At 46.1% G+C, this 16,196-nt stretch overlaps 1 long non-coding RNA gene across 1 annotated transcript in view; it reads left to right on the forward strand.

The window, feature by feature from the left end:
• The window catches only part of LOC115091559, a 30,482-nt gene extending 14,644 nt beyond the window's left edge, over nt 1-15,838 (forward strand). The window contains exon 3 of the long non-coding RNA XR_003856770.1: nt 15,464-15,838. This is a non-coding gene — a long non-coding RNA (uncharacterized LOC115091559). The remainder of the gene's footprint in view (nt 1-15,463) is intronic.
• Nucleotides 15,839-16,196: the final 358 nt, after the last annotated feature.

The following is a 16,196-nucleotide window of genomic DNA, read 5'->3' on the forward strand; positions in this document are numbered from 1 at the left end:
CAAAGGACCTTGAAGAAGTGACGATGGACCTCAGAAGCCTCCTGGAACAAAGAGCTGGAAACCAGGAATCCAGGAGCAAGCAGGCTCCTTGCAAAGGCAGCGAGGGACTGGTGAAGAGCCCTTTTATAGGGCTGAAGATGCATCAACAAATGATGTCATCAGATGGGGCCGCGAGGATTTTCCCACCACGGGCCCTTTAAATACTGTGACGAGACGCGGCTGCACGCCTAAGAGAAGCTGGGGCCAGGAAACAGCGGCGGCAGCATCCTTGCCATGAAGAAAGGCTGAAGGTGGCACTCCTGCCGCAGGGCAAGGCAGGAACGATGGTGGCTCCCAGGCTGCGGGGAGACCAGCGGCGATGGCAGCCTCGAGCCGCTAGGAGAAGCAGCATGATGGTGGCTCCATGCTGCGAAAGAAGGCAACGTCAGCGGCAGCTCTGCCTGCTGTGGAGAGGAAAGCGCAGCAGTGCTACGCCACAAGAACGACGGCAGCGGCCGTAGCCTCTGGGTCATGAGGGAGGACGGTGGCGGTGGCTGGTGGGAGGTGAGAGGCTGCTCGCAGTTGGGGCCCACAAGCAGCATCGTAACAAGGGCAATCTGGGTACCGCAATAGCTTGACAGCACCTGCATATTAGAGCAATGCTTCCCAATCCAGTCCTCAGGGCACACCTGTAGCTCTTCCCTTGTTTGTGCTGTTTACCTCATCCAGGGATGCTACGAGTTCCAGAATTCAAGTCCGGTTGGTGGGGGGGGGGGGGGGGGGGAAATGTTATCGTGAGTTCCCAAATTCATACTCCAGCTGGAGGATACCCACCAAATGTGCAAGAGCCCAGAATAGGAGCAAGGAAGTAAGAATTAGCAAAAGGGCCCACTGTCCAGCCATAGCACAAAAGGTACTTGAAAAAATAACCAACAGAATCCAGGGTAGTGGTCAAAGTAACAGTTTACTTTAATTTGAAAATGAGTATCCTGGCCAGAACTGAAAAAAATTAAGAATAGCATAGAAAATATGAAAGTGATGAAAATTATAGTTTCCTTGTTGTTCCCGAACTCCTTACAGATCTCCCTTCTCCTGCACCACCATACATGATAAGAACCCCTCCCCTTGAAGGGTAGGGCAACTGGAGAGTAGATCCAGCATGCACTGGTCAAAAATTGGAAAAAGATTCCCATGCTCAAAAATCTCAAATCCAACTGGTCAAAAATTCTCAAACTGTAATCCAACTTTCCAAAACCGCTGCTCTCTTGAATTCTTTGGTCAGGAGTCCCAAAATTCTTCTCATCCTTGCGTCTCCAGTCATGCAGTCAAGTCTCTCTGATTCCAGCCTTTCAGGATTCTGGGGAAACACCTTTCCCTCAAGACCGAGTCAATCTTCTTCCAAAGATCTCTCTTCCCTATGCTCCATAATCTCAGCAGTTGATCAAGACCCCCAGTGTTATGGTTATTGATGTTTGGGCGGATCCTTGGACACTGTGGCAGCTGACCACGCCCATGGGGGGCAGCCCCTTGAGGGACCACAGTGTCAGGCTAAACTCCGGACACACAAACACAGATTTGAATCTTTTATTAAACAGTTTTGAAAACCACCAGAAGTGGCAGTAGTGAGTAGTGGATGTTGAGCCTGGCTGGGCAGGTCTCCCACAGAATGCTGGAACAGCGAATCCTCTGCTAGGCTGTGCTGTAGTGGAAAGAGACTGAGAGTTATGAGTACACAATGAGAAACATTCAGAGTCCCAGGTAGAATTAGAAGAAGCTCCGAGACAGGGAGAGCAGGCCCTCGAGGAGCGAGTACCTGATCCCTTAGAGCAGAGAGACTCAGTTGTATTGTACTCACGCATCAGTAACAGAGATTCTACTAGGCGAGAGGTCTGGCACTGGAACAGAGGGCAGGCCCTCGAGGAGTGAATACCTGGCTCCAGTGAAGCAGTGCAGTGGAATAGATGGTAGTTGTGCTCACAGATGGAAACTGTTAGTGAAGTTTTCCAAGTAGTAAGGTTTGAAGATGCAGGCAGTGACTCAGGGAACATGGGCCCTCAAGGAGCGAGTACCGGTTTCCTGATAGCACCTGAAAGAAGCAGAAGAGGCCCCCGAGGAGCGGGTACCCCGTTAGCACCCCCGAAGGGTGTAAGAGTTCCAGATAGCGCTGGAGTGGCAGAGCAGCTTCAGTACAGAGAGCGAATCCCATCCGTAGAGTTTCCGTTGCTAACTCGATGAGCTAGCAAATACTGTAGGCTTAAATATCAGGGCAGCGTGACGTCATATCAGGGGGACGCCCCTGAGGTTCGCGCCCTAAGGTACCTTGGAGGAGCATGGTGGGAGACAGCACTAAAGCCGGTCCGGGGACGCCAGAGAGGACGGCAAACAGATGCCATGGCAACCAGTAGTCCGAGGTGAGCGGGAGGAGTCGCAAATAGTGAGAGGTAGGTAGAGCAAAGCCGTCGAAGATCGACGGTCACAACACCCAGAGATGAGGAAAGGATCCAACAGCCAAACTCCTACTCCTCCTTCAGTCGCCTTCCCACTTAACTTGAGATCCAGGGATGATCTGTACTCTCCAGCCCACTGAAAACTGAGGATACTACAGGGAATTTTATATCCCACTGAAAACTTTCCCTGAAAGAGTTGATGTTATGGCAAGTTGAGGAATCTCAAATATCAAAAAAAAACCCTCCCAATGCCCATTGCTGAAAAAAATACTTGAGAGCAAATGTTAGTGACTGGTAAAGCCCTGTCACACACCTAAGCAGTCAAGTTTTCAGGATATCCACAATGATTATGCATAAGAGAGATTTGCATAGAATAGAGACAATGCATGCAAATCTATCTTATTGCACATTCATTGTGGATATCCTGAAAGCCTGACTAATTAGGTGTGTCCCAAGGACTGGGTTGAGAACCCCTGAATTTGAGATGTGGAATGCATTCTTCTTAGAAAGTGCTCTCATGGCCAGTAATAACTCAAGAAAGGGCTGGCAAATTGCAGTGCTACTGAAGCAGGGTACATCCGAATCAAGTGCCTCTTTGCAAGACCACAGCTTCCCTAGTGCAGGTTATGAAGTGATTACTGGTTCTGACACCACAGGTCTAAATAACACTGCACAAGCACTCATTTATCTTTCTTTGCCATGAACACTTCCCAACTAAATAAGCAAAAAGTGAAAGCAGAAAGGTGCATGTCCCTAATTTGAGTGTAATCTCAAACACCAGTCCTGGGATCCAAGATGGTGCTGTAACATTCTCAATGTGGTGTGGATCTCTTTAGAGTTTTTAAATTCTTACCTTAATATGCCTCATGCTGGGCAGAAGAGAAGGGCCAAGGAGATGACTTTCTCTGCTGGATTCCCCTATTGCCGACCCAATGGATGCCCATGTTGTGTGGGGGATGCCAAAATCGGATGAGAAACGCTGGGGCCTGCTCGAGAAGGAGAAGTACTTCTCCTTCCCCTGATTCACCTATATTGCTTTCCACGATTGTCAGGACTTCTCCCACTGAATCCTGCTGCAGCTCGGGTCCTACCTCTGCGATTGGAGGAGTCACGGGGCTGATGATGCCAGTGCGACTATGCTCCTGGCAGAGAATGTGGCGGCGAGGAGCTCAGCCGCATCTGCTGGCTTACTATCTCTGGAGGAACAGTGGGGTTTTCAGCCATTAGTAGCCAGTGATATGTCGATGAAGGACTGTCCTTGAATCCAGTGAGAGCACTGAGAGGAGAGGATTACCTTGCTGGTGGCTGGAAATAATCAGTAAGTACTGCTTGGAGAAATTTTTAAAACTTAAAAGTATTGGGGAGAACTAAATTATTGGGGTATATTATTTAGTGTGTTCGTGTGTGTTGTTTTAAATAGGTAATCAGAAAGTCAGGCAACAAACAGAACTTTGTGTGCTTTAAAGAGGTAGTCAGAAAGTCAGGAAACAAACAGAAGTTTGTGTGTTTTATTTTAAATAGGAAGTCAGAAAGTCAGGAAACAAACAGAAGTTTGTGTGTTTTATTTTAAATATGTAGTCAGAAAGTCAGGCAACAAACTGAAGTTTGGGTGTTTTATTTTAAATAGGTAGTCAAAAAGTCAGGCAACAAACAGAACTTTGTGTGTTTGTATTTCCCAATCCTCCCACCCCTCTCCTATCCATCCCTAGCTCATCCTTTAATTTATAGGCAGGTGCCGCTTTCACACTAAAAAAAAAAAAAATCAGTCTTTTAACTTAAACTCAGAAATTCCCCATGCCTTATCCAAAGTTTGATCATTCCCTTGTAAGTTACTACCAGATATAGTAAGTACACTAATACATTTAAAGGACCCTAATTGTACACAATCCTACACCCATAGCAACCTAAAACTTAACTAGGAACTGAACAAATTTAAGATGAAGGCAGCAGTCCAGCAGCAGGACTCTCAGTCTTTTGCATTGAGTGTCACATGAATGATTTTTTACCCACCGGTGAGAAGTTGTACATGTGCATCTGATGCAAAGAGCTCCTGTCTCTCAGAGAACGAGTCCGATCTCTGGAGACTAGAGTGGCAGACCTGGAGGAGCTGAGGCAGACAGAGAGGTATTATAGATGAGACCTTCAGGGACATAGTAGACAAGTCTCAACTTCAGACTGGCAGCCCTGGTGCTGCCTTGGAGGAAGAAGGGCTCATGTTCAGAGAGTATCAACCAGGTGCATTAGGAAAGGATCCTGTAGCAAGGACCTGCTCTCCAGGTGGTGCATTGTCCACTCGCACCGAGGATACTTCTTACAGGGCTACTGCCCAGAAGGAAAGGGTTAGGTCTGCCATCATAATTGGTGATTCGATTATTCGATGATTCGATTATTAGGAATGTAGACAGCTGGCTGGTGGGCAGGAGGATCGCCTGGTAACATTTCTACCTGGTGCGAAGGTGGCGGACCTCACACATCACCTAGATAGGATTTTAGACAGTGCTGGGGAAGAGCCAGCTGTCATGGTACATGTGGGCACCAATGACATAGCAAAATGTGGGAGAGAGGTTTTGGAAGCCAGTCTTTTTGATTGAATTTTTTATGATATATTTGAAAATTTAAAAAAATCTACAAAAATTAGTTTAATTAATAAATATAGATTTTAAAGTGATGGTGAATGATTAGAGGTCCGGTTGGATTTTGGGTGAAATCACAATGTCTGGCTTGATGACACCATCACTATAGGCAAAAATTTAAAATTGGAATCAGTTTTCCCCTTTTTTGTTGACATATTTCAATTACCCCAATATTGACTGGGTAAGTGAAACATCAGGGCATGCTAGAGAGAAAAAGTTTCTGGATGGAATAAATGACAGTTTTATGGAGCAATTAGTTCAGGAACTGAGGAGAGAGGGAGCAATTTTAGATCTCAGTGGAGCACAGGATTTAGTGAGAGAGGTAATGGTGGTGGGGCCACTTGGCAATAGTGATCATAATATGTTCAAATTTGAATTAATGACTGGGTAGGGGACAGTATGTAAATCCACGGCTCTAGCGCTAAACTTTCAAAAGGGAAACTTTGAGAAAATGAGAAAAATAGTTAGAAAAAAACTGAAAGGGGCAGCTCCAAAGGTAAAAAGTGTGCAACAGGCATGGACATTGCTAAAAAAATACCATCCTAGAAGCACAGACCAGATGTATTCCATGCATTAAGAAAGGTGGTGTGTGTTACGTGAAGGCGGCCTCGAAAGGCCTTGCATTCTGTTACATAATCGGCCCCGGAAGGCCTTGCATTCTGTTACGTGGCAGGTGTTTTAGTGTGCCCTTGGGCCTCAGCCCGAACCCAGACGGATCCAGGACCGAACCGAAGGTTGACGGCGTGTTCCAGCATGGCAGATGGTCTTACCCTCTGCCAGGCCTGAAAGCTCCCAAGGCCACCAACATGAAGATGTTGGAATGTGAATGGTCCTCCGACCATTCCAAGCCCTTTCGGACCTGCCGCTTGGATTGGCATGGAGCAGCAGGCCTGGCCTGAGGACGAGGGCAGACGGGCCTTGACATGAAGACATGACACCAAGGTTGATGCAACGGCATTGCAGACGAAGACACGACACCAAGGCTGATGCAGACGGCATCAGAGACTAGGGCTGGAACAAGACATGACACCAAGGTAGTTGAGGACATGACACCAAGGCTGATGCGAAGACAAAGAAAGGGTCGATGCAACGGCATCCCGGACCAGGGTCGATGCGACGGCATCAGGAACAAGACGTTGAAGCGAAGACATGACACCAAGACTGATGCAACGGCATCCAGGACAAGACGAGGAACTTGATGAAGTCCAGATGAGACGAGAAGCTGGGAGGGTGAACATTGGCACTGTCTCTCAGGGCGCCCTACTGAACCCACCTTCACGGGCGGACCCAATGGGCTGGTCGCGGACCATCCTGTCCCACTGCGTGCCCTACACAGCCCGAGGAGGCTGGTCACGGACCACGCGGAGAGCGGGACAAGCACAGGGAAGAGTCCAGTCGAGGTGGAACTCCGACGGAGCCAGATGTCATCCGAAGCACCACAAAGGCTGGCAGGACATGATGGCTCAGGAGCACAGGACACCAGTCCACCTGCAGGCCACTCCAACTCGGGAAAGACGTCGTCCGAGGGACCAAGGCCGGCAGGACTAGAAGGCTCAGGAGCGCTGAAGATACAGGAACAAGACACCAAGGAACCTGGATCATCAGGAAGCGGAAGATCAAGACAAGACACCAGGACACCTGGATGAGGACCTCAGGTACGAAGACTTGACATGACATGACATGAAGACGAAATGATGAGGAGCTCCATGAAGAAGACCTGACGGAGCTCTGGCAGGCAGGAGCCTCCAGAGTGAAGTAACTCTGATGCAAGGCCAAGATGTAATGCGAAGAAAGCCCTTTTATAGGGCTAACACAGGAAATCCATCCATAGGTGGGGCCAGCACACTTCCTGTGTCTGGCCCTTTAAATACTGAAGAGAGGCACGGCCGCGCGCCTAGGAGAAAGGAAGCAGGAACTGTGCAGGACCGTGAACAGCGGTCCTGCACTGACGTCCTCACGTAAGAGCAGGGCTGGGCTGCGAAGAATGAAGATGACGTCGGCGGCGCTCCGTGCCACACGGGAGGATGCTGAAAAGTCCGCAGCTCCTGCTGCGGTGAAGCAGAGCACCAGGGGCGGCCTCTGGGCCGCAAGAACAGGAAAGTCCACGGCTCCAGCCGCACCAGAAGGCCCGATTTCGGCGGCGTCCGTGCCACGTCAAGTGAAGCAGCAAAGAGGTGAGCAGTGCCTGCTCGCAGGGGGACCTGCGGGCAGGGTCCATGACAGTGTGAAGGCAAAATGATTACTGGCATGGTTAAAAGGTGAGGTGAAAAAGGCTATTTTGCCAAAAGATCTTCATTCAAAAATTGGAAGGATTCTTCAGAAGAAAATAGGATAAAGCATAAGCATTGGCAAGTTAAATGTAAAACATTGATAAAACAGGCTAAGAGAAAATTTGAAAAGAAGTTGGCCATAGAGACAAAAATTCACAATAAAAACTTTAAAAAATATATCTGAAGCAGAAAGCCTGCAAGGGAGTCGGTTGGATTGTTGGATGATCAAGGAGTTAAAGGGGCAATTAGAGAAGATAAGGCCATCGTGGAAAGATTAAATTATTTCTTTGCTTCAGTGTTTACTGAAGAGGATATTGGAGAGATACCCATTCTGGAGAATGTTTTCAGTGATGATGATTCTGATCAACTGAAACAAATCTCAGTGAATCTGGAAGATGTGGTAGGCCTGATTGACAAACTGAAGAGTAGTAAATCACCTGGACCGGATGGTATACACCCCAGGGTTCTGAAAGAACTAAAAAATGAAATTTCATAACCGGCCAGTGGAACCTGCCAGTTGCTTGGTGACCCTTCAGCTTCACTGCTAAGGCTCCTGAAAGGTACATTATCACATACTGTATAGTGCTGTGTCCTGGGATCATGTTTGCGTTGTCAGGTACTGACTTTAGAGATGCAAATAATGATGGTTTTATTGTTATAAATCTGAGGGGTGAGGGTATGGGAAGGAAAATAAATCAGGAATCTAATTCCCCCATCCTAATAGACCGAAATCTTTGGAAAACAAGGCGTTGATAGACAGAAAAAGCCTCTTTCCCTTAGCAACCTGAGATTTCTTTGTAAAACCAAAACGCTATATAAATGGAAAATTCCCATCTAAATTCTTCACATTTGCAAGGTATATCAGTGACTAATTAAGAATATCAGTTGAGTATTTAATTCCTTCATTTGTTGGTTAGCACTCTGTTGAGTTAAGTGATCTAAGGTGAAACAGAGCAAAACCTAATAAAGATTACTTCTTGGCCTTTTGACTAAGAGTTAGGGTCTGGGTTGCGATCTGAGAACGGTCTCTATTCGGTCCTTTAGCTAAGATCCAAGTGTAAGGTCTGCACTCTGATCTTAGAATGCTCCCTGATCAGTCTTTTGACTAAGATCCACGTAGTAAGATCTGAGCTATGACCTGAGGATGATTCCCTTATTGGACATTTGGCTAAGACCCAAGTGTAAGGACTTGATCGATGACCTTGGGGCTTTTGGCTGAGACCGAAAATCTGTACAATATGGGAGGTTAATGCCCTGCTACCTGATCCCTGTGAAGACACAATGACATTACAACCATTGCCAAAGCAGGAAGATTATAGCTCCTGTTAAATTAAAGATAAAAAACAAATACAATTAATGGGGAATGCTTTTAAAAAAATGTTTCTTTATTTCAATTTTATATGACAATACAAGGCAGTCATCATTAAGCACTACAATAATTTGAGCAAGACACAGCTCATTACACACTAATTATAACAGGAAAACAAACCAGATTATTTAATTTATGAAAGCATCTAACTATATATTACATTCAAGTTAACGTTGCAACACATTCTTATTTGGCCATAACTCATAGTTTTTCCAACTTTTCTACTTCCCTTCTGCCCTTTCCAAAATGGGTTTCCATCCACATATCCCAATAATTATGATTTTTCTCATTTTTATTCCATGCACTCAGCGTTGATACATTTTTTCCATTTAGCCACAATTGTCAGTCTGTTTGCAACCACCATAATCATCTGCTATTTGTTCCCCACCGTCTGTGCCCCCTTTTAACTAGCATTCCTAGCAAAAGTGTTTTTTATAAAAACCCTTCAGAATGATTGGTAAATCCACAAACATCATTTCCTTAATGCTAGTGTTTAGTGAAGTGGGCTACCGCCAGGGAAGCCAGGGTTCAAATCCCACTGCCACTCCTTGTGACCTAGGAGCAAGTCACTTCATTCTCTGTTACCTCAAGTACAAACTTAGGGGGTTATTTTCTAAACCCTTATCGCGTGTGTTAGGGCCATATCACATGCGAAAAGGGCCTTTTCGCATGCAATATGATGCAAATTAGGGGGAGGGGAGGAGTCGGGGCAGGGAGGGGCGGAGTCGGTGGTGTTTTTGCTACCGGCAATAATCTTACTAACATTATCGTCGGCAGTAGCGCACCGAATAACTGCACCTTTTATGGTGTCGCTATTTGGTGCGAAAGCCAGCAGCCGGCGCACCCCAGTGGTGCAAAGGCTGCGGGCTTTCGCAGGCCCGCACCCCCCTCCGTCCCCCGTCCCCCGTTTTCACAGGATTCACCATTCTGCGAAAGAATGGTGAATCCAGGCCTTAGATTGTGAGCCCTCTGGGGGTAGGGGAAATATTTACAGTACCTGAATGTAATCCGCTTTGAAGTGCCAAAAAGCAAAATATTTAAAAAAATAAAATAAATAAAGTTTGTATTTCAGGACATTCCCACCACATGAGATTACATAAGAACATAAGAAATTGCCATGCTGGGACAGACCAAGGGTCCATCAAGCCCAGCATCCTGTATCCAACAGAGGCCAAACCAGGCCACTAGAACCTGGCAATTACCCAAAAACCAAGAAGATCCCATGCTATTGATGCTGGTGTTGTTAAAAGCTGTCAAATCACGCTATGCAACGATAAGTGTCTCGTCTCTTTAAAAATAATAAAAAATGTGAAAAATGTCGAGTGTGGCCACCAATGATTAAAAGAAGGTTATCCAGTCTTTGAGCAATATAATAGACTGGCAAATAGCACTTGAAACGCTATAAACACCTGTTTGTGAGCATTCTTTTAAAACACAAAGAAGCTCATTTGATATATGAGGTGCCCACATTCTTCCTATAGTCTATTTTGCATGAAATGTTTTTCAGCTTATGAATATGATGTTTAAGTATAGTTCATTGATGCATCATATACACACAGTCTTCTCATACAGAGACTGACATGCTCTCACAGTCACATAGACAGATACATACACACAGATATGCTCTCTCTCTCTCTCACACATACACACATACACACACACACACACACATGCTCTAGGACACACACAGACTCTCCCAGAAACACCCAGACACAGACATGCTCTAACACACACAGAATCTCCCAGAAACATACACACAGGCATGCTCTCATACAGAGACTGACATGCTCTCACAGTCACATAGACAGATACATCATACACACAGATATGCTCTCTCTCTCTCTCACACACACACACACACACACACACTCATGCTCTAAGACACACACAGACTCTCCCAGAAACACACACACACACACACAGACATGCTCTAACACACAAACTCTCCCAGACTCAGACATGCTTTAACACACACACAGACACAAAAACACTGTCCCTCGCTTCCTTCCCCACTCCCCGACAGAAGCACAGCAGTAGGTTCCACCTTCAGCCCCCATGATAGTCAGGAACTTTTCATTTTTCTTGAGGCCATGGGGGGCTGGTGCGGCTGTGCTTCCTGCACCTGAGGTGGGGAGAGGGGCAGCGCTGTTGCTGTTCCACATGCGCTCAGACTCCGATGCTGCCTCTTCTTGCGATGACCTGGGAAACGCTCTGATCTTCCTCCTGCTTCAGGCCATGACTGTATGGCCTTTCCTTCTTCCTGCCTGCATGGACCCACCACTTCCTCTTCCGGGCCGCGTGGGTGGGAAGAAGAAAAGACTATGCTGTTGCCACCCCCAGACCTGTGGCGCTCTAGGCTGTCACCTAGTGTACCTAGTGCTTCCACCAGCCCTGTCAGCTGTGGGGGTCTAATAAGTTGAAATGGGACAGCAGCAATCTTTAGTCACTCCTGCCCGAGTTCCATTGTCAAAATGGTGCTGGTGAGGCTGGCGGCATTTTGACAACGGGACCTGGCAGGGCAGGGAGAAAGTGGGGATTTCTCTTACCCCATTTTGATTTATTGAACACCATAGGCAGGGTACAATCATGTCTCTAGGAGAGGGGGGGGGGGAGGAAAGGGAAAGGTCAGGGAGGGGGATAACCTTTGTACTTCAGTAGCGCTGGGGGGTTTGGCCGTGGCATTCTGAAACGAAAAAAAACCCAACACATTTCATTGCATTTTCCTTTTTATTTTGGTTTGAAACAACACAAAACAAAACGGAGTGATTCATTGCATTTTTCATGACATTTCAAAACAAATGCACACCCCTGGTCCACATTTCCTCCCATGTAAGTCGTCTATCACTCCCAATTCTTGCCAGTTTCCTAGATGCCACAGACCATCTCGTCATCAATTTATAATCAAGTTCAACTTTTAATAATCCTGTTCCTTCTACTTAACATTTCCATAGCATAACCTAGGCTTACTCAGTACTATTCAGATACACATATGAGACAGTTCCTTCTGTATGGAGTTTTCAGTCGAGTTGAGACACACGGACAGTTTACATATGCTCCCCCAAACTTCTCCCGATAGCTTTGCCTTACAGTCTCTTTCCCACTTTTGACAGTATTGAGGAATGCTAGCATCCATTCAGTGGGCAAATTTAGCATAAAATTAACCCACATAAAAAGAGGCGGGCGGGTCTGAAGGTGTTTCCAGGGTGTGGCTAAATTTTAACTGGTCAGTGCTGGCCAGATAAAGTTTAGAATGACAGAATTACTTTCTATCAAAGGAAACTGTAACCCCGCGAACTACTGTCCTCAATTCTTGGCTGGGCCCCGAAGCAGAAGGCCACCGACCCGACCAGCCATGCCGCCACAAAGCCGTCCGCATATGGGGCTGGACGCCACCAGCCGTGAGCGCAGCATCTCCCGTAGGCACATGCACCTCTTGCCTCTAGTTGAAGGGACCTCGGCGGGAAAACCCACATCACCACTTTGGCCTTTAAAAGGCCTTTTCTGACACTGCTATAGTGCCTCGGCAATAGATCCACCACTGAGAAGTAGAGTGAGTTGCCTCAGTGTTCCTGGTCTTTGTCTCATCTGTTCCTAGTCTTTATCTTTTCAGTTCCTGGTCTCCTTCGTTCCTTGTTCCCATAGACTTCATCTGTGTCAGTCTTCAATTCTTTGTCTGGTCTTCATTTGTGGTCAGTCTTCAGTTCTTCAATGTCCTTGCCTGCCCACCTATGTTGTTCCTTGCCTCCCTGCCTGCCCTTGGACAGATGTCTGGTTCTGACCTCAGCCTGACTCCTGACTACGCTTGAACTTTGCCTACTACTGATCACTGCCTGACTCTTGACCACATCTGAACTCTGCCTGCCACTGACCACTCCCTGACTCTTGACGTCATCTGAACGCTCCCTGCCTTGACCATCACCTGCTCTCCGACTACGCCTGTACCATTTGCCCTGGACCCTGGCCTGTGACCAATCTTTCTCCATGGATCTCTAGCTCAGCAGAGGCCCTGGCCTAAGCCTGGAGACCCTGGCACTCAACAGCTCAACCTAAAGGGAATGAGAGCTGGTATAGATGAAGATCCAGTTGAACCTCTGCTTCAGCCAGCACCGCCTGTCAACTGTGGGGACCTGCAGGGCTCCACCCTGCAGGTTGCACCAACTCCACCTCAGTCCAAGGGTCCACGCCCGCAACACAAACATCTTATCCATGTAAGAGACAGGTGATTCACATTGGATTACACTGCAGTCAGAGCCCTGGCAAAGGGTGGGCAAGAAGAGTGATAGTCCTGGACACCAAACGGGAGGGAGAGCCATGTCATCCTTTTGAGTCAGTCTGCAAGTCCGTGAGCACATGAGCCTGAAGAGAAAGGGGAACGCTAAAGCCACCCTACCCAGGGCTCCGTTTTGTGCAGTGACTGTCCTGACTGTAGTGGATTAGTTTGCACTGTGTGCATGAGAGGGAGCAGCATAACCTGAAAGAAAACAGCTAAATAAAGATCGACCTTTTCTGTAGCTAATTAAATGCAAATGAGAAGCAAATGCTTATTCTAGCAATGCAGGTGGCTCTCAGAGTTGTTAATCATATTTTTCCATTCGCATGCACAGGCCATTACCTCTGTACTCCCTTACGCCTCCTTTTCCTCTGTCCTCTGCTTGCAGCCAGGCAGAGATGGCTGAAGAATGCGTAATAGAGTAAGTAGGGTGCTAACTGCCCCAGGCAGCTAACCATTCTTCTAGATCGCTAGTTGTTATATGATAGCTGTTCAGTGGTCTATGTTAAGTGTGTTAGTGATATCAGTCCAGTTCCCAGTGATCAGATGTGAACAATACTAATAACATCTTCCCATTGGGAACCTGTCGGCACCCTGGATGGTGAATCTATAAGTCTATTGGAGTGCTGAATCAGCATAGAAACTAAAGCATCCTCTTTCCCTTACAGATAACTCCTTAGATCATGCTGAAAGGGTAGAAAGGCATATTTTGGAATGCCATTGTCTGTTTTATCCCTCTTCTGTAGACAAATTACAACACTTTCCAATGCAAAGTGAAATATATAGGGAAAAATAATTCCAGCTATATTGCAGGTACACAATATTGAGTTCCATATTAGGAATCACCATCCAGTAAAAGGATCTGGTAGTCATTGAGGACAAAAAAATTGAAATTTTCAGCTCAATGTGTGTCACGTCAAAAGAGCAAACAGAATATTAGAAATTATTCGGAAAGCAATGCAGGACAAAACTGAGTGTATCATAAAGCCTTTGTATTAGTCCTTGGTGCAGCTGCACTTGAGTGCTGGTCACCTCATCTCAAAAAAAAGATAAAGTAAAACTAGAAAATGTTCAGAGAATGGAAACAAAAATGATTAAGGGGATAGAACATGCTCTGCTTTGGTGATAACCTCTTTGGAGATAAGCTGAGAGAAACAGTGGCTCAGATTAAGGAACATGTGGTGGCGCAGTCGCTCTCCATGGGACCAGAATATCAGTCTTCTGCAAGGCATCCATTTTTCACTTTTAAAAGATCTTATTTCAGAGACACCCCTTCCAGCAATTCTAGCGCTATCGGATGCTGCCCCTACTTTTATAACATTGGCAGCAACTTACGTCAAGTGTTCAAAAGTGTGAACACTGTCAACCTAAAGCAGTACAACAGACCCAGCCCACACCTGGGCCAAGTTTTTGACCAGACCCAGCAACTATCTTCTCCAGTAGGAGGGAGAATTGACCACTACCTAGAAGAATGGCACAAAATCACCAAAGACTCCTAGGATCGCAAGATTGTGGAATCTGGATACTCTTTGTGTTTTTCCCTGCTTCCTGTGCTTCCTCACCATTCAGCCTTCAATCCAGATCCATCTCACTTTACACAACTCCACCTGGAAGTGGAGTCACTTCTCAAATATAGAACCAATTCCTCCCCATGACCAAAGCCAAGGGTTCTACTCCCGCTATTTCCTCATTCCTAAGAAAAGTGAGGGACTGAGACCAATCCTGGATTTAAGAAGCTTGAAGAAGCATCTACTCTGGGAGAAATTCAAAATGAATTCCCTCCACACAATCCTCCCTTTCATCCAGAAAGGGGAATGGATGTGCACTTTGGATCTTAAAGTTGCTTATGCTCACATCCCCTTCCACTGGCAATACCTATGTTTTCTGGTGGATTGTTTTGATTTACAATACAAAGTGCTCCCCTTCAGACTCTCAGCCACTCTTAGAATCTTCATCAAATTCCTAGCTGTAGTAGCAGCATATCTATGTCAACAGGGCATCTAGGTCTTCCCTTACCTGGATGACGCTTGTAACAGTGAATTCCCAAGAAGGAATTCTAACCTCCCTAGAGAAATTGATATGACTCTAACAGTCGCTGGGCTTCTTTGTGACTTTTGAGAAACTGACTCTGATACCATCCTAGAAAATCAAGTTCATTGGGTGTGGATATATTCTCACAGGCAGGAGAGAGCTTGCCTTCCTTCAGATCAAGCTCATACCCTCTGAGCATTGGCTTATAGACTGTTGAACACAGATCAATCCTCTGCCACATAAGTGATGGCTATTTTTGGTCGCATTATGGCAGCAACTGTGGTCAAACGGGAACCAATATTCACATATGGTGGCACTGCCCTAGAGTGGTTACGTATTGGCGGCAGGTTGCTGAATGGATTAATCAAGTTTTGGGAACTAACCTTGTTATTAACCCATATTCTATGCTACTGGATGACCCATTTCCATATTTATTGTCTCATCAACAACTACTTTGTCAACAGATGTGCATCGTGGCTCGCCTCGAACTGGCTTGTTTATGGAAATGTCCTGACACTCCCCAACTTACCTCTCTGGTCAAACGACTACGAACTATACAATCCCTGGAACATATTACTGCGACACAGTATAATCATCTTCCAGCATATTCTCAAGTGTGGGACTCCTTCACCAAATGGAGTAGCTGTAATGCTCCTTGAATCTCTGATCTGGATATTTACTGAACCTTTATTGACCCTTTGCATTGAATTTTATGTTACCTAATTATTATTTTTTTTTTTTTGTACTTTTTCAAAGTTCTTTAGAGTTTCCTTGTAGATTCGTTACAGGTGTAGTCTTTCATTTAATTACTTTAGCTATGTATATGGCTAGCGTCTCATGATACTACCGAATAGATCCTGGTGGGGGGAGATCGGGGGGGGGGGGGGGGGGGGGAAGAAACAATGCGTAGCTGTACAATGTTTGTGACTTTCCATGGTGTTGTAATATGCATTGTTTTGATATATTACATTGAAATGGAGGACACTTATGAGTATTGCTTACATGTTATTGTAAATGTTGTATTTGCCAATAAAAGATTTAAATACAAAAAAAAAATTTCAGGGCATTGATGGAACTGGCAGCCGCCTTTTTGGCAGATGCGGGCTGCAACCTGGTCTGTACTTCTGCCAGAGGGGTGGCTTCAGTGATAGTAGCCAGACGTCAGCTATGGCTGCAGAATTGGTTGGTTGATGCAAT

The sequence above is a fragment of the Rhinatrema bivittatum genome, chromosome 5, assembly GCF_901001135.1.
Source record: "Rhinatrema bivittatum chromosome 5, aRhiBiv1.1, whole genome shotgun sequence".
Classification (NCBI taxonomy): Eukaryota; Metazoa; Chordata; class Amphibia; order Gymnophiona; family Rhinatrematidae; genus Rhinatrema; species Rhinatrema bivittatum.